A 23,450-nucleotide genomic window follows, 5' to 3' on the forward strand; every position below is an offset into this window, starting at 1 on the left:
TCCAATTTCACCTTGGCTGCCATCTCACCAGTAAGGTTTTTATTCACCTCATCCTGTATAGATCCAATTTCTACATCTAATTCATTTAGTTGTTTTTCATTATATTTAGACAGTAATTCCATATATTTCCTTGAACATGTGGAAGCAGCATCCTCCCACTGGTTGACAAACTCACTGTCATTAATATTAAAGGATGGGAACACTTGTATCCGTAAGCCTCTTGGTATGAGGCCACAGATTAGGTACTTATCCATGAATGCCTTATTCCACCATAACCGTGTACGTTTATTGAGTAGCTCTTTATATTTAATAATCAATGTACTAGTGTCACCAAATTTACAATCCGTATTGATACCAGATCCTTCATTAAAAACTTTATCAAGTTCAGTCTGCCACGCTTTCTCGCGTTCACGGAAATCCATGTGTTCCTTATTGGTAACTGTGAAAACACAGATAGCAAGCATATAAAACAAAACCATACGGAACCAAATGTATATCCCAGTAGAGTCGCCCACTATGTAGTGCCGTCTCAATGGGAAATGGACACTCCAGCATAACATATTAAACAGAGGAAAAAAAGGGGAGTACAAGTCCAATAACATAAAAATAATAAGCAAAGTTTATTAAACATGTAGTACTGACAGTTACATAAATGACAGAAGATATATAGAGGATCAGATAAGTATCTGCTGCTTGTTAGTCCTAAGAATTGACAAAATAAAGTGCTTAATGCCTGTAACAAATATGGGCCATACTTGAGGGATATAAAGGTAAGAGAGATCCTAACAGGTGCGCATCCTGAAAAAATCACTATCCCAAGCCATAGTGCTTACCCATATTGAACTCTGCCAAGGACCACAAGCAGCGCCGCCACCGACGCGCGTTTCGCCTCTTTTTCAAGGTGCCGTACTGTGTTGTGTAAGGGGCCGAGTTATATATCCTGTTACCAGGTGCTCCAATCAAGCGGCGCGTGTGTCCGGTGTTCTGCCCCGGAAGCTGCATCACCACCGGCGACAGCGCGGCGTCGCGTCTCAGACGACGTCACTGTGACATCACTGACCCGCAGACGCCACTGATGCGCCTCAGCAATGCTCCATGGGCACACACCGCAGACATGCGCACTGGAGCCAACAATCTAGGTAATACATCCAAGAAAGGGAAATGGGTCCTAAATATAACAGATTGTACAAAGTGGATATATATATGAAGGAATTGAAAAGATTAATGAATACTAGCTAATAACAACTATATCATTAATAATAGTGAAAATAAAAAATATATAATCCCTTACAATAGACATTAATGTGATTATACTATCAACTATGTATTCCTTTTATATATAAAGGAGAGATGGTGCATGTGAAATGCTTCAAAAAAGGTGCACACATAATACATGTGACATATATAAAATGATGCACCAACGTGAATAAAAGTATTTATCTTCTTTTCTTTTTATTATTCATCTTTTTTCTTCTTTTTCTTGTTAATTAAAAATAGTCCCATAAGCCTAACTTGATATGATGTTCTTGAGCCAGGATATAACACCAAAGGTCCCTCCAGATCTTCCCCACTAAACGTCCTAGAAATTACGGTGTTCCATTAGAGATGACTAAAGGGAAACAAACCAATACAGTGAACATACAAACATATATAATAAAAACAAAACCATATCACAACACAAAAATTACAGATATGAGCTAAAACTCAACTGCTCATTGAGTCCAGCCGGTGTGATGGTATCAAGAACTGTGATCCACCGGCATTCCCTTTGAGCTAAGACACGTTTGGTGTCACCCCCCCTTATTCCCGCACGGATCCTGTCAATACCCCAAGCTTGGAGTCCACTCGGATCACATTTATGTTTCAACCGAAAGTGTCTCGGAATAGATTTGAGAGCATTAATATCCTCCACTTCACGTGCCGCCATTATATCTCTCACATGTTCTCTTATGCGAATGCGTAGTTCACGTGTAGTTAATCCAACATATATTAGCCCACACGGGCAAACTGCATAATAGACCACATATGTGGTACTACACGTGATGTAACCTCTAATTTTGAATTCACGACGGCCATCCGATGAAGTGAACGATAATGCTCTCCGAAGATTCCTACATGCTAGGCACACACCACATGGAAAAAATCCATTCCTGGGTGTGCCAGCCTGAAAGAAAAAGGGGGCTTTCAGAAAGGCACTCACGTAAAATTGGGTCAGTTCTCAGAACCGCCCAATGTCGGTTCAAGATAGATCTCATCAGGTCCCATTTATGATTCTATGTTGAAATAAATCTTACTTCTCCATCCATTTTAGGTTTGGATTTTTTCCACCTGTTTCCCAAGAGATCAACCCTAGAAGATCCTTAGGCCCGTCAGTAACCTCTCCTAATGCTTTTACCACTGTAGCCTCTTTGGGCAAATCTTTCCCCAAGGTCCACCGCCTGAGCCTCAAATAAGGCATCAGTTGAGCAAATCCTCCTGGCACGCAAAAATTGTCCAACTGGAATAGACCTGATCGTGGAATGCGGATGTGACGAGGATGCATGCAGAAGGGCATTCACAGAAGTCTCCTTTCTATATAGATCGGTGTGAATTAAACCATCATCCTGTACTTTTAACATAACATCAAGAAATGTAATTTGATGATGGTGAAAAGCATACGTGAGATGGATATTGAAGCTGTTCTGGTTCAGAACCCGCACAAAGTCATGTAACTCAGAGACAGGGCCTTGCCAGATAAATAGAACATCATCAATGTATCTGAACCATCCCGCAATCTGGGGAGCGGCCAGTGCGCCATCCGAGAAAATCTCCCTCTCCCAATAACCCAAGAAAAGATTAGCATAGGATGGCGCACAGGCCGCCCCCATCGCGGTGCCCTGTCTCTGTAGAAAATATCTGTCCTTGAAGGTAAAGAAGTTGTGGGTAAGAACGAACTCCAACAGCTCCAAGACCAACTCACGCATGTCCGGATCTAAATTACTCGTTTCCAGGAAGAATCTGGAAGCCCTCAATCCATCCACGTGTCGAATACTGGTGTAAAGCGTATTCACGTTGGTGCATCATTTTATATATGTCACATGTATTATGTGTGCACTTTTTTGAAGCATTTCACATGCACCATCTCTCCTTTATATATAAAAGGAATACATAGTTGATAGTATAATAACATTAATGTCTATTGTAAGGGATTATATATTTTTTATTTTCACTATTATTAATGATATAGTTGTTATTAGCTAGTATTCATTAATCTTTTGGATTCGTTCATATATATATCCACTTTGTACAATCTGTTATATTTAGGACCCATTTCCCTTTCTTGGATGTATTACCTAGATTGTTGGCTCCAGTGCGCATGTCTGCGGTGTGTGCCCATGGAGCATTGCTGAGGCGCATCAGTGGCGTCTGCGGGTCAGTGACGTCACAGTGACGTCGTCTGAGACGCGACGCCGCGCTGTCGCCCGTGGTGATGCAGCTTCCGGGGCAGAAAACCGGACACACGCGCCGCTTGATTGGAGCACCTGGTAACAGGATATATAACTCGGCCCCTTACACAACACAGTACGGCACCTTGAAAAAGAAGCGAAACGCGCGTCGGTGGCGGCGCTGCTTGTGGTCCTTGGCAGAGTTCAATATGGGTAAGCACTATGGCTTGGGATAGTGATTTTTTCAGGATGCGCACCTGTTAGGATCTCTCTTAGGCTGGTTTCACATTTGCGTTTTTTAGCGCTGGAAAAAAACGCATACGTGCGCATGCGATTTTTCCCCTATATTTAACATGGGTGCGCATACCTGCGCGCTTGTAAGCGCATGTATGCGATTTTCATGCGCTGCGTTTTTTTGGGGTGTGCGTTGGTATTTTCCAGACGCTGCATGTTGCATTTTTTGGCCCTGGAAAAAAGCGCATGCGCACGTATGCGCACGTTTTGCGCTAAAAATGGCCATTATAGCCTATGGATGCGCATACGTGCGCACTGGCATGCGCAGGTATGCGATTTTTTAGCGCTGCGTTTTTTGGGTGGTGTCCACTTTTTATCCTAGTTAGAATCTTCTAAAGTCAAAAAAAAAAAGTCTATATAAAGGAGGTGCCTGCCAAAACTCTGCCACTACTACACTAACAGATTGAAGAGCAGACAGTCAACCAAGAACCCATTATATCAGCGAAGAATGTGAGTATATTACATTATATGCCTGTCCTTTTAAATTATGTATGTACTAATGATTTTTATTATTTTTACATGCAGTATGTCTTCAGAATCCGAGTATTCCCCATCGCGGCAGGAATTGGTGCAAGCAGACCGTGAGGTGATTATTTTCGTGCATCTGGTAAGTATATCTGCTGCTTCTCCAAATCTCTTACGTTTTTTTCAACTTTCAGACATCATCATCATCATCTGCGGATGGGACTAGTGAGGGCGAAGAGCAGGAGCAGCGAAGCCAAGTCCCGGTGGTGATACGGAATGTAAGTATCAAATGATTTGTAATGTTCTTTATTTTTTATCTTTTATTTTTACTCTTTTTTTTGTTTCTTTTTTTGTAACTTTTTATTCAATTTAAATTTGATTATTCTAATGAATGTGTTTTGTCTAGGTTCCACAACGGGATGAAGACGTCTACCTGGATAATGAGCAGCTCATCAGCCTGGTCCAGGAGCGTTCGCCGTTGTGGGACAGCCGTGACCGGCTGTACAAGGACAATGTGGTGACCCGGCGGCTATGGAATGAGGTGGCCGCAGCGTTGATGGATGGCTGGGACAGCGCCACAGCATCCTCCAAAAAGGCGTTTAGTGAGTATTTCCCTGCTCTGTATTGTGCCGCAGTGACTGTTGTCCTTGACGGCACTGTTGGGTTTCGTGCTAGGCGTATTCTAGCAGGAAACCCAACAGTGTCATCGGGGTCTACAGTGACTGCTTTGAGTATTGTATTGCTACATTGTGCCGCAGTGACTGTTGTCCTTGACGGCACTGTTGGGTTTCGTGCTAGGCGTATTCTAGCAGGAAACCCAACAGTGTCATCGGGGTCTACAGTGACTGCTTTGAGTATTGTATTGCTACATTGTGCCGCAGTGACTGTTGTCCTTGACGGCACTGTTGGGTTTCGTGCTAGGCGTATTCTAGCAGGAAACCCAACAGTGTCATCGGGGTCTACAGTGACTGCTTTGAGTATTGTATTGCTACATTGTGCCGCAGTGACTGTTGTCCTTGACGGCACTGTTGGGTTTCGTGCTAGGCGTATTCTAGCAGGAAACCCAACAGTGTCATCGGGGTCTACAGTGACTGCTTTGAGTATTGTATTGCTACATTGTGCCGCAGTGACTGTTGTCCTTGACGGCACTGTTGGGTTTCGTGCTAGGCGTATTCTAGCAGGAAACCCAACAGTGTCATCGGGGTCTACAGTGACTGCTTTGAGTATTGTATTGCTACATTGTGCCGCAGTGACTGTTGTCCTTGACGGCACTGTTGGGTTTCGTGCTAGGCGTATTCTAGCAGGAAACCCAACAGTGTCATCGGGGTCTACAGTGACTGCTTTGAGTATTGTATTGCTACATTGTGCTGCAGTGACTGTTGTCCTTGACGGCACTGTTGGGTTTCGTGCTAGGCGTATTCTAGCAGGAAACCCAACAGTGTCATCGGGGTCTACAGTGACTGCTTTGAGTATTGTATTGCTACATTGTGCCGCAGTGACTGTTGTCCTTGACGGCACTGTTGGGTTTCGTGCTAGGCGTATTCTAGCAGGAAACCCAACAGTGTCATCGGGGTCTACAGTGACTGCTTTGAGTATTGTATTGCTACATTGTGCCGCAGTGACTGTTGTCCTTGACGGCACTGTTGGGTTTCGTGCTAGGCGTATTCTAGCAGGAAACCCAACAGTGTCATCGGGGTCTACAGTGACTGCTTTGAGTATTGTATTGCTACATTGTGCCGCAGTGACTGTTGTCCTTGACGGCACTGTTTTTTTTTATCAACAGTGGACAAAGTCCGAACACGTTGGCGTTCGATCAAGGACCGCTTCAACAGTGATGTTCGTGCTGAGGGCCAGGTTCGCAGTGGATCTGCGTCAAGGACCAGAACTAGATACTGTCACTATCACGCGTTGCAGTTCCTAAGACCGGTCCTTGCCACAAGATCGTAAGTATTATACATTTTGGGTTTCTATTTTTATTAATCTGTGTTTTTCTAATCCACAGCTGATGCTTCTTGTAAAGGCATGGTAGTAATGATTTTCCTTTCTTCCACAGCACCTGGAGCAGCACCCTGCAACCTGGCCCTGGAGCGGTCCTTCCTCGGACGTCCTCTGACCCGTCCCAGCCATCCGACAGCCAGGAAGCACCTTGCAGGTCAACCACACACACAGCTGGTGACCAGGAAGCTGGGCCATCAGGTGTTCCCCTGTCCCAGGTCTCTGCCACTGGTTATGCGGGCACTACCCGCCAGCGGCAGAGGGCCTTGGACAGGAATGTCTTGCCCGAGTTTATGCATTTGAGCGAGACATTTAATTCCAGCCTCAAGTCACTGTCCGACAGAGTTGAAAGCGGTTTTGCACTCATGGAACGTGGTTTTAACCACTTTGAACACCGCTTCAATTCTGTAGAACAGCGCCTTGACCGTCTGGAGGCCGACCTCAACAGACCAGCACACCATTTTTTTAGTAAGATTGAAAAGGGCATGGCGGAACACCTTAGTCCTGATCAACAGCTGAATGTGCTGCAGGCCTGCAACAATGCTTTTTTCCAGGCTATGCAGCATAATCGGTACGGTCAGCAGTCAGTGGTGTCCTTTCCACCTGTGCCACCATTGACTCGCTTCACCTCACTACCGACTTGTGCTGCATACCACTGCACGGACACCTCTATTCAAAGCCAGGACACCCACCGTTACACCAACACAAGTCTGAGTGCAGCTGGTCACTTCACCGACACCACCATGGCAAGCGCTGCTCCTGTCTGGAGCACCACCACCAATCCCATGCATGCGTGGAGCTCAGCCACCACTAGGCAAACATGGAACAGCCCTGCCGCTACAACAACATGTAGTAGCCCTGCCACCACCACTCTGCAAACCTGGACCATCACTGCCGCCACCAGTCCTCCTGCAAGGACGAGCACTGACAACGAAGAGCAGCAGCAGCCACCTCAGCAGCAGCAGCCACCTCAGCAGCAGCAGCCACCTCAGCAGCAGCAGCCACCTCAGCAGCAGCTGCCACCTCAGCAGCAGCAGCAACCACCTCAGCAGCAGCCGCCACCTCAGCAGCAGCCGCCACCTCAGCAGCAGCCACCTCAGCAGCAGCCGCCACCTCAGCAGCAGCCGCCACCTCTGCAGCAGCAGCCGCCACCTCAGCAGCAGCAGCCATACCAGCAGACGGGGGACCTACATTCCATCTTTGCCCCTAGTTCAAGGCGAAATCAATCAAGGCGGGCATTGGGCCAAAGTCGGTCCAGGCACACAAGCCTACGGCGACATGCCATTACAACTAATGTACCTGAACAGATTTCCTCTCCTACAAGTGTTCCTAGTTTAATTCCCTTAACTGGACTACCTTCCCCCACAAGTTTTGTTGCCCCTTCCCCTCAAACACCGTCTTCAACTGCAAGTGTTGCATATTCCCTGCACACCCCCAAATTGAAACCATCTGCCCCCAAACGCCGTAAAAAATAATTTTTAGTTTTATTTTTGTGATAAAAAATAAATTTACATTTGTGGTTCACCATTAATAAGTTTCATTAATGTTGTTTGCGCCGCTCACACACACTGATGGGTAAATACATGTTAAAAACCAACCCAAGGGCTAGTATAGTCATATGTGAAATAACATGGACTAGTATAGTCATTCCAAGGCCTAGTGTAATAACTCTAGTTTTACCAACTAGAATCTGGTTTCATGAAAAACAAACTGTTGAAACTTGTCTAAAAAATAAGTTTCTTTCTAGTTTCACCAGTTTGTTTTTTGTGAAACAAGATGCTAGTTGTTAAAAATCGAGTTATTACAGTAGGCCTTGGTATGACTATACTAGGCCGTGGTATTTCACATATTACTATACTACTAGCCCCAAGGCCTACTATACTCATATTTGAAATACCACGGCCTAGTATAGTCATTCCAAGGCCTAGTGTAATAACTCTAGTTTTACCAACTAGAATCTGGTTTCATGAAAAACAAACTGTTGAAACTTGTCTAAAAAATAAGTTTCTTTCTAGTTTCACCAGTTTGTTTTTTGTGAAACAAGATGCTAGTTGTTAAAAATCGAGTTATTACAGTAGGCCTTGGTATGACTATACTAGGCCGTGGTATTTCACATATTACTATACTACTAGCCCCAAGGCCTACTATACTCATATTTGAAATACCACGGCCTAGTATAGTCATTCCAAGGCCTAGTGTAATAACTCTAGTTTTACCAAATAGAATCTATTTTCAAACTGTTGTCAAGTTTCACCCGTTTGTTTTTTGTGAAACAAGATACTATTTGGCCAATGTTAAATATTAATAATCCGTTAATTAGTTATCGGGAATTCCACTACTTACAAGAATCACATGGAACCTAGAAGTAAGAAGTACCAGATAGATTGAGAAGTACTACAAGTGCCAAAAGTACCAGACCTAAGCCAGACGTGTGAAGACAGGAACCCAGCGTTGTCCATCAAAGGAGCTGAGACATTTCAAGGTAAGATAAAATGGATGTCATTAATTGTCTTGCTAAGCAGAGTAAATTGAAATTTAAGTCTGTAGACAATTCTAATTCAGAAGTTTTATGGTTAAGTTTATATGCCGAGTGTGAACTCGAGAATCAGAGGTTAGATTCTAAGTTTTTCAATAGAGAAAGAGAGAGATTAAAAAATATTCTACAGATGGTAGATATATTTCATAGATCTGTGTCAGAGAAATCTAAAAATGATTGTGTAGAGGATAGTGATATTCCCGAGATTCACTGTAATGTGGAGAAACAGTTACAAGTAGCAGTCATTGAAGGTGACCTTGCAGACGTGGAACAAGATGGAGAAGTAGGAGGAGACTTCAGAACTGACGTAGAGGACGTACAAGGGAAAGACGTACCACTAAAAATAGAAGACTCACAGGCCCAAACCCGAAGTAGCGTGAGGAAGAATTTGATAAAAATATGCCAAATAATTCCTGCTTATGACAACAAAATAGATGTTTATAGAAACTCTGAGATCTTTGAAAGTTGTACTGATAACTTTGATTTATCTAACGAGGAGAAGAATCAGTTGTTCAAAATGTGGATCCCTGTAAATTTTGCTAGGAGATTGTCTTTAAAGTTATCTGGTGAGACACATGAGAATTTAACTGATAAGGACAGATTAAAAATTCTCATTTTTTGTTCATCAAATGAAAATCATCCAGATATTGATATTCTTCAAAAATTAAGGATTGGTCGGAAGGAATGTATTTTTACGTTCATGTCCATATATGAACGTTTGTACAAAATGCTGAGTGAGAATGTCAAAACACCGTCCCTCATAAGGAGTTTTGTAAGCAAATTTTGGTTTCTAAATCCTGCATCTCGTGTTATTGCGTCACAAAAAGATTCTTTGTTTGAATGTGCGCAATTTCTTGATTTTGCCAGGAAACACGAGAATCGTGAAAGGAAAATAAATTGTGCTAATTTTGGAAAGACAGGCAGAGTAAAATCTTATCAGAAGCCTGTATTAGCAAAACCTTCTAAAATGAGATTTCCCCAAAATCAAATCTACGAAGAAAGAAAAAGAAAATCACATGTTTGTTATAAACCATATGGAATGATGCAAAAGAACACCGAAAAGACACAAATTGAATTAAGAAAAATGATGAGTTCTGATTTTCTTTCTGTAACAAAGATGGCCGAATTTAACAGACAGAAACAGGTGGTGAGTGACATCATGGCCTGTAAACTGAATACTCTGCTCCAAGAATCTATCAGCTTTAAAATGGCAAGAACCTTTCAGGATATTTTTTGCAGAGAAATAAGTATGGGTGTAGGAATTGGCTAGAAAAAGTAATTATATATATATTGTGTAACAGTGTTATACAATTAGTGAGTTATATGTAATTATTTTATAGAGTATAATCCTGTAGTTTTATGGTTTGTGGATATATACATAGTCATACAGTATATATATAGAGTGTTTGTAGAAGTAGAAATAGTAGAACTGTATTTTTTAATGAAAATTAAAATCTACATCAGTAATAATATTTAGAATTATATGATATTAACCTTATTTTTTATGTTTCCTTAGAATTTTCATTTCAAAGCAGGACTTAATCGAGAAAAATTCTCTTCCAAGGATTTATGCCTTTATTTACACAGGAAGTTGCAATAATTGCATGATTTTATATATCTAACCCTTAAAAGGAAATAACCAATTGCTTTTTAAAATGTTCTGGGTGTGTGTTTTTTTACTGCATGGTTTGAATGACAACCACAGCAGGGGAATTTGAACCTTGTTCTAATAATACAAGTATACCAGTATACTATGTCCCTGTTCCTTAGGAAAAGAATTTTAAAGGGGGTCTCAACTTTTGCAAAGCAATGGAATTTTTTCCAGGCCTAAATGTCAAGTATAGCTATACATATATTTATGTCATGTGTATTTGGGGAATATTCAAAGAAATATTAAGAGACTAAATTGAAATAGTTTACAATGCATTGATAATTAGGATAATTTGGGTTAAAATACGTGTATTCATCACACTTTCATATGTGAAACTTAATATGTGACACAGTCTGAGTGACAGTGACTGAGTGTATGAGCAGCTGCTGAGCGAGTAATGTGATACGTTTGTGAGACCTCAGGATCCTGAATGCATGAGAGAAAAAAAAAAAAAACCCCAAAGCTTTTATCTTTAGGAAATTAGAATATTAAGATACATAATGAAATATTATCTATACAAACATATATTTCTATATTTCTATAGTAATTATTATTTCTTGATTTAGTTAATTGTGGATAAGTGCAATCGCACAACAAAATAGAAAATAGTTTAGGAAGAAAATCTATTCTTTCCTTATCAGCTTTAGCTCTTTTAAACAGGCACCAGCACAGAGCCTGGTATTCACCAGCTGCATCTGGGAATAGTGGACCTTCCTTCTCTGTCCAAGTGTGTTACATTTAAATTAATTTTTCCAAAGGATAATTTTATGATATTCAAATTAATTTTGATGGTTACACATCTTCAGACAAATAATGGTATAAGCAGGTATAAATTCACATAATTTATACATTAATTATTTTTAATTTTGGTTTTGATAAATGAATTATTTCATGAAACAATATTTTTTGGTATTAAGGGAGAAATATGTTTTTTATCCTGACTACATAATCACATTTGATTAATACTTCTTCTTCACACATTTTAATAGGAAAAAATATTAATAAGGTACAATGGTATAAGTATTGGGTATAATAACAAGTATTATAAAGAGTCATTTCTTTACACTAAGAGGAATTACATGCAAAGTTGCATAATTTGAAGACATAACTACTCTGCATCAACATAAAGGCCTTATTCTTATTTTTATTTTTATTCTTATTTTTCATTATTTTTAATTCTTTCACCAATATTTAGTAAAGTAATATCTACTGAGAATATTGCTTCATTAAATATAGCAATTATATGGTTCTATTACTAAGGAAAATGTTTCACTTCTGAGTTATATGCAACAATTCTTTTATTCATTCATTCGCTCACTCATATATTCTTATTTTGGTTCATGGCTTTACATTCCTACATATTATTAGTATAATAAATATATTCCTTATTAATAAAGATGAAAACACTGGTTACATAAAACACAGTGACACCTATGGGTTGAAAAAGGTAATTACACCTATGACATAAAAATGTTCTATCACATGAAAAAAATGGATAATAATGTATTATCACTTATTATTGGTTTATTATTTCAAATATTGAAATCCATATACAGTACAAATTCTGATAATAATTATATGGATATTACTGATTGCTATGGTACGCTGTGATATTATGGGATAGGGAAATTACCAGATTTGGTATAGAATAGGGAATGAAGACTTCAAGCAAGATACTGAAATTATGTTAATAAAGACTTTTCACATTTCTAAACTTCATTGATTTTTATCAGTTGCAAGAAGAAGAATGCCGCGATCCAGAAATCCCAGAAGGTAACAAAGCTATGATTACTGAGTAATAGACTGTGTTAATTACAAATGCAGTATCCACCACTGACAGTCACAAGTGCAGTATCCACCACTGACAGTCACAAGTGCAGTATCCACCACCGACAGTCACAATTAAAGTGTCTAACCTGACAACCAGAGGACGATGATCCTATGATGCTGAGATGAACGGTGTTATCACGTTCTTATCAAGTTCCAGAGGTTTTCAATCACCTGAAAAGCTTCGATGAAAGCTGGTGAACAATGAAGGTAATTATCAGGAAGCTACAACCCTGACATATGTCCTGTGCATTAGGACAAGGACTGGTTATGGTGCTATGTTTAGCAAGGAAGAGTCATTTTAACCCTTGCTTTGCTGACCAAAGACGTCACACCTGTTCAAAGACCAGTACCGATGGAGGATTCCAGAATATCCAAGGCGAGCCAATGTAAGCCCAGGTTTTTAAAGATAACACTGCACAGATATTAAAGCTGCATAGACTTTGTTTTCGTATTAACATTTGAAATTATGGACTTTGATTTGATTCCTACAACATCTATATGCTATAAGAAAACTGTATTTTTAAAAGAACCAAGAAGAAGACAGAAGACATCAAAATGAAGACCAGATGACATCAGATGATGATGACTGGACCTGAGATGCTTCAATTTAGACTTAGGGAAGTATAATTATACATATTTTATATGAATATTGTTCACGGCTTACCATAACATGAATTCACATCAATTATGTCATTGAGTACTTATAACGGTAATCTGATATTATTATTATTATTATTATTATTATTGATATTAAATTATTTTGTCAAAGAAGAAGAAAAGAAGAAAGAAGATCTTGTTATATTTGAGGGTTCCAATTAATGTCTGTCTCCCTCAAAAGGGGGAATTGTTAAATATTAATAATCCGTTAATTTCTTATAAGACCCAGTTCTGTAGAATGCTTTAGCTTACATGACATAGGCTATTTTTAAGCTTGGCTCATGGTAGAAAGACAGCTCCATATATGTAGAGACCACGTGCTTTAGGAGACGTATATAATTCATGGCTAACTGTAGAGGTCGCTCCTCTTCTTCCCTCACCATCATGAGAGACAGACGCAAGATGACATGACATAACAGCTGGTATATATTACTTGACGGCGATGTGAGAAGCCGAACTGAGACACAGCAGCCATTTGCTATTCAGGATCTCGGAGAGAAGAAGAATACATGTTGCTTTTGCCATGTGGGATCTCAGAGAATGAAGATGGAAAGCTTTTGCTATGAACAATGGACAATATCTCTTTCACTTATTTTTATTCACCTGAATTATTTTGTAATAACCTTTCTTTGATGGAAGAAATCAAATAAACCACTATATTTTTATCTGGTAACTAGTCCTGAGTATTTTACAGGATATGCATTATTTTACAGCCAAAATCGAGTAGGCCTTGTTATGACTATACTAGGCCGTGGTATTTCAAATATGAATATACTAGTAGGCACAAGGCCTAATATACTCATATTTGAAATACCACGGCCTAGTATAGTCATTCCAAGGCCTAGTGTAATAACTTGTAATGGAGCAGATTACATGAGCAGATTACATTCATCCACTCAATGCTGACTTGTATTCCCCATGGACTTTCATTGGGGTTGGGTTTTGAGGGTTGTGTTTTGAGAAAATCACATACTTTGTTTTAAACTAGTTGCACAATTTTCTCTTGAAAAAAAATGGTTTCCTGATTCATGGCCTGCAGCTTTGCTCATTCCAATATATTTCACGCAGACTAGCAATGCTGCATTTTAACTCATATGTGTATTTACCTGCCCAGGTGTGTGAACATAAAAAAATTCAGTTATACATGGGAAGTTTTTTAATTAATTGGATTTTAAAAAATATAGTGCACTCAGTAATGGTATCAAATAAGGATTTTTATTACCATAAACAACAACATTACACCATTTCATCTTGCCAGTGCACCCGTCCTACATCAGAAATAAAGTAGGCTGCAAATTTGTCCCTCATTTGGCCAACTTCAACGGATGACCTGAGAGTGTGCTGAGTGAATTCAGGCAATGGGTTAGGAGCATCATCGTCCAGTTCAAAGGTCGGGTGCTCTTTAGCCATCACAAAGTTATGTAGAACCACACAGGCCTTCACCACCTCATCGACTGTTTCAAGTTTAAGATTAATGGCCGTGCCCAGAATTCGCCATCTGGAAACAAGAATCCCAAAAGCACACTCGACAGTTCTTCTGGCCCTGGTCAGCTTGTAATTAAATATTTTTTTGGTGTGGTCCAAGTCCCGGCTGGAGTAGGGTTTCAGTAAGTTTCCGCACATTTGAAAAGCCTCATCGCCAACCATTACTAAGGGCAGTGGCGGAGCTTCGGTGTGAGGAAGAGGCCGTGGCATAGGGAAATTAAATTGGTTGCCATACAACCTCCGGCCCATGTCTGAGTTTTTAAAAGCCTGCGAGTCATTACCACGGCCAAATGCTCCAATGTCCACTGCTACAAACATACATCCGGCATCCGCAATTGCAATGAGTACTATTGAAAAGTACTTTTTGTAATTATAGTACTCAGATCCCGTTCTTTGGGGTTTGATGATCCGTATGTGTTTCCCATCAACAGCTCCCAAACAGTTGGGAAAATTGCATACTGTCCAGAATTTGTCAGCAATTTCCATCCACTTTTCAGCGGTGGGCAGGGGCATAAATTCTGGGCAAAGAACATTCCAGAGAGCCCGGCAGGTGTCAGCAACAATTCCAGACAAGGTAGAGATTCCAATACGGTACTGGAAGTGTAGTGAGGATAGGGTTTCTCCAGTCGCCAGGAATCTGTGAACAGACAAAGAAGTAAAATTAATATTTATGTATATTATTTTTAAAAACTATAAAATAAAATATTAGTACATTCACGAAAACTAATTACCCAAGGTTTTGAATACTAAATTTACAAAAAAAAACATCAGACCACACCCCTTTGTTTTTAAAACATACCGTAATGTCACCAGTAGCCGTTCCTCAGGAGGAATCGCACGACGGAGCTGTGTGTCCTGTCTCCGGATGGATTGTTGGACACGAGCAAGCAAATCCATGAAACTTTCGTGGGACATCCGGATATAATCAGTAAATTTCTCCGGGTTTGCACGTAGCTCGCTGTAGAGGGTGTGGTATGCCCCACGGCTCTCCCGGAGTTCAACAATCGGATGTATCCACATACGCCGCCGTCTTCGCTGCCTCTCTCTCTTCCTTTGTTCATGGCAAGCAACTGCATATGCCTGAGCCATCGCGATGTCCAAATCCAAGTTGAAGTGAAAACTCTTCCAGCGCAGATCCATGGTCACGAGAAGAATCAAGCAAATGTGAAGAATACTGTAGACAGGGTCTATATATATTAACATACCACACCCACAATGAAGTCCCATTGGTCTTGTGTGTTGTTGAATGGTTGTTTTTTCTTTTTTGTGGGGTTTTTCCAAAATCTGTAAAAAAACGCAAACGCACAAAAAACGCATACAAACGCGCAAAAACGCTGCGTTTTTTTCCTGCATGCGCATTAAAATGCTGGAAAAAAACGCAGCATTTGTATGCATTTGTATGCGTTTTTTTAATGCGTTTTTTTGCGGGAAAAACGCGCTGCAAAAAAAAGCAAGTGTGAAACTAGCCTTACCTTTATATCCCTCAAGTATGGCCCATATTTGTTACAGGCATTAAGCACTTTATTTTGTCAATTCTTAGGACTAACAAGCAGCAGATACTTATCTGATCCTTTATACATCTTCTGTCATTTATGTAACTGTCAGTACTACATGTTTAATAAACTTTGCTTATTATTTTTATGTTATTGGACTTGTACTCCCTTTTTTTTCTCTGTTTAATATAGCACCTTGCAAGGCAGGGTTAGCATGGTTGAAATGTGGCAAAACTTCATAAGCACGCCACGAGATCCGGCACCACATTTTGATACGGTCCATATTAGCAGGAGGCAGCAATAAAATAACAGTGGAAGAGTACCTGTCCACATGTCTCCACAGACAGATGGGTCTGCCCCATTTAACTTCCAGGTCTCCAAATTTGACACATGGCCTGGGCTTGCCCTTTATGCCTTGGAGATGTTGGCCTGCCCGGCGGCAAGTATACTGTCGGAATGTGTGATTAGCACAGCAGGAGGTGTGATCACAGACAGGCGCATGCGCCTGTCCACAGCCAACGTGGGGATACTAACATTCCTTAAAAAGAATAAGGCATGCATCCAACAGGACTTATCCATACCTTTGGATGACTAGACAACTATAACAGCTGCACCCAGCCAGTCTTTCACTCTATTTGCCATTTGTTTAATTTGGGGGCTCCTCCCAAAAAAAAGAACCTACACCGCCATGTCCACCTCCAGTTGGACCTCCGTCCGCTGGTTGTGGCATGATATTTTATTTTGAGTTCATTCTATGTTCTATGAAGTCACTTCACCTCCCAAAAAAAGTGTTGGATTACTTCTCCCTTGCCTCTTCCACCGATACCGAGAAGTCCACCTCTTCCACCACTTACACCTATGCCTCATGGTTCTAGATAGCTAGTTTTAGTTTTGTAAATTGTAGGTTGTTTTAAGTGACTTACATTGGATTAGTCCCCCCTTGCCTCATCAACCCATACCAACATGTCTACCTCTTCCTCCACTTGGACCTATGCCTCATGGTTCTACATTGTAGGTTGTTTTAAGCGAGTTACATAAAAAATAATTTAAAAAGTGATGAATTAAGGCCCCGTCACACTTAGTGATGTACCAGCGATCCTGACAACGATATGACCCGGTCAGGATCGCTGGTGCATCGCTAAGTGGTCACTAGTGAGCTGCCAAACAAGCAGATCTCACAGTGACATAGCAGTGGTCGGTACTTACCTGTCAGACGCGGCGATGAAGACGCCCTCCCGCCTGCATCCACGCGTCGCTCGTTGGCGCCAGCAGGAAGCAGCCGACGAGAAACAACCCAGGATGTTCTCGCGCGATCAGCGATAACCAGTGGGGGAGCCGGTCAAAGGTAAGTATCACACATAGCGATATCGCTAGCGATCTCGCTTAGTGTGACGGGGCCTTTACTCTTCCCTTGACTCTTTATTTATTTTACTCACTTATATGGTGCTATCATTCCACAGCGCTTTACAGACATTATCATCACTGTCTCCATTGGGGTTCACAATCTAATTCCCTATCAGTATGTCTTTGGAGTGTGGAAGGAAACCGGAGGACGCAGAGGGAACCCTCGCAAACAGGGGATGAACATAAACTCCTTACAGATGTTTTTCTTTCATTGGATTTGAACCCAGGACTCCAGCGCTGCAAAGCTGAAGTGCTAACGATTGAGCCACCATGATGTCCTACCTCATTTACCTATACCCCCATCGTCCGCTTTCTCCTCCACTTGCAACTGTTCCTCCTGGTTCAAGATTCTTATTGTCACGGAGTTGCCACGACAGAGAGGCGCCAGAAGACCGCGCTGTCTGATTTCTGCTATTCCTGCACTGACTAGAAGCACTTCATCTTCATAAACGGTGCAGGTTTCTTCCGGCAGTGCAGGGGTTAATCTTCTCAGTGGAGAGCTCCCAAAATCTTAACTGCCTTTAGGCTCTCAGCTGTTCACTGTTGGCCACTGTCCTCGCCTATATCAACTGGACTCTGAAGAAGCAAAAGAAAAAAAACGATCTATGGTCCATCTAAAATCTTTCTTTATTGTCACAGATTAAAATAATCTAAATGTCAGATATATTAAAAATCAAGTATCTGTATGCAAAAGCAGAGCGCACATATCCGGTATACATATCAAGAATGATGTGGATAAAAACAAAAATTATATGATATATAAAAGTGAAAAAAATGTGTCATACATCGTAAGAAAAAACATCCAATATAAAGTGCACAAATGTCAAAAAGGAAAAATCCTACATATAAAGTGCATGCAGTATATAAATATGTCACAAAAACACATGTGAAACAACCGTGCGTATAAGAAATCCAAAATAAAGTGCAAGTGCAGCCGACACCACCAGGTGTCAGTGTATCCACATCACAAACGACCAAGGAGTAGATGTATCTGAGAAATAAGTACATCCATAATACCGTCAGTAAATGATGAGTGACCTGCACAGGAATATACTCCTGGCCACCTGGACATGTCCCCGGCCATATAAAAGCAAGCAGACATGTTGTTTTGCTGGCGCCATTTTCTCAGTGTCACGGTGCAGAGAGGCCGCTCCTCCGCTGCTGCTGATGAAAATGAACTTGTCAATTAACTAGATCGGATCCTGTCCTGTGTGAAATGGGTCTTCCAGCATCGAAGTAGATTGTCCAAATACTGGGACCTATCCAGGTTTGAAGTGCCTTTAGGGGACCTATATAATGGAAAACCCCCAAAAGTGATACCGTTTTAAAAACAGCACCCCCTGACATAGTGAAAACTGCTGTCAGGTAGTTTATTAACTCTTCAGGTGCTTTTCAGGAATTAAAGCAAAGTGACATTACAGGAAAGAAAGCGTGTATTTTTACCACCTAAACGTCGGTAACTTCTGAACAGGCCGTTACAGCCGGCAGACTCTAAGGCCGCTCTTTGCTCGTTGATTGCCAAAGCAAACATCAGGACCACAGAATCATGATCTCAGAGTGCTGATGGGGATAAAGAGTAAGCCCCCACACTCTGTTAACCATTTATATGATATAGTCATTATTGACAGCAGCATCTAAGGGGGTTAAACACACATGGACGTGACAACCCTGATCGTGACTGATGCAGCAAGTAGTCAGCTATAGTGTCCAGCGACAGCTGCTGGATTGTCGTATGGGGAGGCTAGCCTCTTATATGTCAGGTCAGTTAAAAGACGTATTGGTGGTCATTAAGGGGTTAAAAATCGTTAGTTATAACAATGTTGTTCAGGCACACCATCTAAGAGAATAAATAGTGATTGATTGTTTGTTTAGTGATAGGTGACTGACAGCTGTGGGACTAAGGGCCCCGTCACACATAGCGATCTCACCAGCGAGATCACTGTGTGTGACAGCGATCAGTGACCGGCACCCCCCGCCGCTATCGCTGATCGCTGCAGGAAAGCCCTGGACTTTTCTTTGGCCGCTGGTCTCCCGCTGGCCAGCACGCATCGCTGCGTGTGACAGGCGGGAGACAAGCGATCAGCTGGTAACTAACGTACACACCGGGTATCCAAGGGACGCATGTCCCTTGGATACCCAATGTGTACATTAGTTACCAGTTCCCTGCATCAGCGCGCTGGTAACTAATGAACACAGCAACGCCGCGCGCTCGGCGTCACTGTGCTGATCGCTGGTGAAGCCGCCTGTCTGACAGCTCACCAGCGATCATGTAGCAACACACCAGCGATCCTGACACGTTGATATCATTGTCGGGATCGCTGGTGAGTCGTTATGTGTGACGGGGCCTTAAGGTTGAGAAACAGCAGGTTACAAGATGGGAAGGGTAAATAAAACATGAGTGGGAAAAAGCGATGTCATGTTAGAAGGGGGAATAGGCTTGGTGTTTGATGTTTAAACAAAGGGGTTTCCAAAACAGGTATCACAAGGATAAGTAATAGGATAGAACCGAAACAAAATTATGAACACAAGAGACCTAACTCAGCGTAATAAAGCGATTGGAGGGTCAGAGAGTATATTTCACTATAAAACAAAGTTTATTAATATAAATACATATAAAAAATTATTGGACAGAGTAGCAGTACTAAAGCAGGACAATTCATGGGGGTAGTAATATAAAAGCATAGCCTGGAGATGCAAAATGACTAATAAATATATGTCCCTAAAATAAGTACAGAGCATGTGCTCAGCAAGAGATTGCACACATATAAATAATGTAAAGGAGAGCAAAATTCATCAAGGGTTATTAGCTGTGCAAATGCAAAGCAACAAAAGTAAACACTGAGATGTAAGCACATTTAGATCCACAGGAGTCTAACGTTTGCTCCTAACGTCCATAGTAACATGTGACATCCTCATGTGAGGTGGAGAGTAAGTTAGATGTAAGTGTCAAAAGGAAACTAAAGTGCTGCGCAAAGTAAAAGTGACAAAGTGCAAATGTTCAGCTGATACTTACATAGTTTATAGGGGAACAGACCCCAACCTGCTGACCCTACGCGCGTTTCGCCATGTCTTCATCAGGAGGCTTGGTCTAAAGCCATGCGGGAGCTAGTATATGTACAGATGGTGGACCAATCACGTGTGTCCACTATTTATTGACATGTGGTCTGTAGAATGCACATATGCAAGCATGACCGCACCACGTGGGGGCACTTCCTCCTGTGCTCGTGGGACGCAAGCCATCCACCGCAGGGATCGCTAACGAACACACTGCAACGCATCGGGAAGGTCCATGTGAGGTTGGGCCCGGGCATGTGCACAAGACCAGACAGCAAGTGAAGGAGAATAAAGGGCCATGTATCTATATATAGAGCAAGGCAGCAAAGATCAAGAGAAAGCCGGAAGGTGGAGGCGATATAAGATCAAAGGTAATGGTGAGTTCTATATGGAAATGGGATCTCATTCATATTGGCATATATGGAAATTAACCATATGTTGGAAGTGCCCCTAAATCGTGGCATGAAAATATAGAAGGGCATTTTAGTCCAAGTAAGTGAATGAGGTGACTGCGGGTATGTAAAGAAAATAAATAGTAAAAAAACAGGAAAAAAGGAAGGGTTAAAGCCTACCAGAATAATATAATGAGAAAGGGTGAAGGAATGTGGGGAATGAAAGTGAGTGTGAATATAATCCTAAATGTGACCTGGTAGAATTCAATAGGAAGTGCAGGGAAAGTGAAATGGTGCTGGAATAAAATAAACTGCAAATAATTAGTGTACACAAGCCATAAATATGGCTCAATTAAAAGTAACGATGAAGCATGTGAATAACAATAGACACAGTATGGCCCAGTATAGCAATACACACATAATATTACACATAATGATTACTACAAAAACCAATAAAAATTAGGGTAGGTTGAATTATGTACTCAGGGTTAAACCATAGCTCAATGTCCATTCCAGGGATCCCACTGATATGATCCTATTTGATTTATCAGGAACACAGTAAAAAATCCCAGAAAGTCCTGCCCCCGGAATCACCGCACACAATGAGAAATCCCAAGGAATCCTGGTCCCAGCAGGCCAATAAAGTAGTCCCAATCCTCGAACATCCAGTGTAGAGTATAGGCCAGTCAATGGAATGTAGTGCATACATCTAGAAAGAGATTAAAGTTAGAACCACAAATAACATATACTAACATTATACATGAAAACATCTACCCATAACGTAAAAGAGGACCCGGAATCGTGGTTAACATTCAGTCCCTCCGGAATCAAGGTGTTGAGCCTAACAATCCATCGACTCTCCACCTGGGACATCGTCTTAAACAAATCTTACACCCAGCGATACCTGATCGATGGCCATAATTCGGAGACCCCTTGCATCAGAGTTGTGGAGTGCTTTGCAATGTCTGGGAAAGGTCTTTGGTTGTTCATCGTCTTTGGCGTCTTTAGATTTTTCTATGTCTCGCACGTGTTTGCGAATTTTTATGCGAAGTTCCCTGGCTGTCATCCCTATATATGTCTTATTACGGGGGCAGCTGGCACAGTAATTCACCCTTGGGACGTGCATGGTAAGTGCTTTAGTATCGTCCGAGGTATGAAATTCCTTCCCCGCGACAGTGTTAGCACAGACTATACATCGTTTACAGGGAAAGAAATCTTGAGTTTCACCAAAGAAATTAGTTTGGGGGATTCTTCAGGAGAATAATGGCTCTTAACAAGGAGATCAGATAGATTCTTAGACCTTTCAGCTGTGATGAGGGGTCTGAGAGTGAGCGTTTTCTTCAAGATGGAATAGTGGTAGAGAATTCCTATTACTCATCAAACTCAATTTGGCAGGTGCCTCCCCTATCAAAGTGTGTAACCTCACGCCTCCCCTATCAGGGCATCTGTTGTATCTTGTTCATCATTTTATATGAATTTTATAGAAGTTTGATGTTGTTGTCAGAGAATTTACTTTTATTTGATAGTGATTCTCATGTTATACGAGTTTTATATTCCCAGCGAGTTTTTACTCTTATTTGATCGTCCGATTATCACATAGGACAAAATGTGTTTCACAGGCGAGCTGTCCAATTTGGAGTTGAGTAGCCAATTCCCGACTTAAGGCCCCGTTACACAGAGCGAGATCGTTAGCGAGATTGCTGACATGTCACAGGTTTTGTGACGCAACAGCGATCTCGCCAAGTGTGACACATAGCGGCGACCGGCACCCCGATGCGATATCGCTTATCGTGCTGGAATGTCCTGGGCCATTTTTTTCATCGTTGATGTCCCGCTGCCCAGCGCACATCGCTGTGTTTGACACTATAAAAATGACGAGCGACCTCGTTGGCGACTCAGAACTCAGCGACGCAGGTGTGATTTTGCTCTCTCTTCATCAGAATCGCTGCTGTGCGACAAGGTCCCAACGACCGTCGAGGTCATTACACAGATCGCCGTATTGTTGCTGCGTCGCTGAGTAGATCGGCCTGTTTGGCAGCTTACTAGCGACGCACCAGCGATCCTGACCGGGTCGTATCGTTGTCGGGATCGCTGGAGCGTCGCTATATGTAACGGGACCCTTAATCACTAACACATGTATCTCATATGTGGCCCACAGACAGTTTTTACTCTTATTTGATAGCACTAATCAGACACAGCTCAGTTTAAAAGATTTTATTGTCAAACTCAGCCGGGAATAAATCATCAGATACTCGAAGCAAATCACCGAACACTTGCATCAACAGTATCACAATACAATAATGTAGGACAATAAGGGCTAGAAGATAGCGCCTTATGGAAAAATTTAAAAGATTTTGTTAGGCCCTGTGCACACGGTGCGTATTCTGCTTTGGAATTTTCTGTGCAGAATTCACTAAATCCACAGGTCAAATGGCCTGCATTTTTCCTGCAGGTTTAGTGCATTTTTTGTGCGGTTTTCCACCTGTAGATTTCTAGAATGGAGAAGGCGGAAAACTGCAGCAAAACCGCACAAAAGAAGTGACATGCTGCTTTTTTCATTCCGCACCAAATCTGCGCGGAAAAAAATGCAGCATGTGAACTGCAGATTTTGTTTTACATAGGCTACAATGGTACTGTACATCACATGCAGTTCTGCTGCGGATCTGCAGGGCCAAATCCGCTGCGGATCCGCAGCAGAATCTGCACTGTGTGCACAGAGCTTTAGTCAGATCCAGCTTGCCAGGCAGGGATAAATCAGATGAGCAGACT

The 23,450-nt window shown here is 41.6% G+C and overlaps 1 long non-coding RNA gene across 2 annotated transcripts; it reads right to left on the bottom strand.

The window, feature by feature from the left end:
* Positions 1 to 1,252: 1,252 nt before the first annotated feature.
* On the bottom strand, positions 1,253 to 22,102 carry LOC141053974 (uncharacterized). Of its 2 annotated transcripts, XR_012221309.1 has the most exons (4): positions 21,586 to 22,102; positions 20,249 to 21,390; positions 17,518 to 17,811; positions 1,253 to 1,609 (listed from the first exon to the last, which is right to left on the bottom strand). It is a non-coding gene; the product is annotated as an uncharacterized lncRNA (long non-coding RNA). The 2 variants fall into 2 exon arrangements; XR_012221308.1 differs by lacking the exons at positions 1,253 to 1,609; positions 17,518 to 17,811 and having other exon boundaries at positions 19,807 to 21,390.
* Positions 22,103 to 23,450: the final 1,348 nt, after the last annotated feature.

Source organism: Dendrobates tinctorius, unplaced genomic scaffold (assembly GCF_039654945.1).
Source record: "Dendrobates tinctorius isolate UK_male_01 unplaced genomic scaffold, ASM3965494v1 ptg000173l, whole genome shotgun sequence".
Lineage (NCBI taxonomy): Eukaryota > Metazoa > Chordata > Amphibia > Anura > Dendrobatidae > Dendrobates > Dendrobates tinctorius.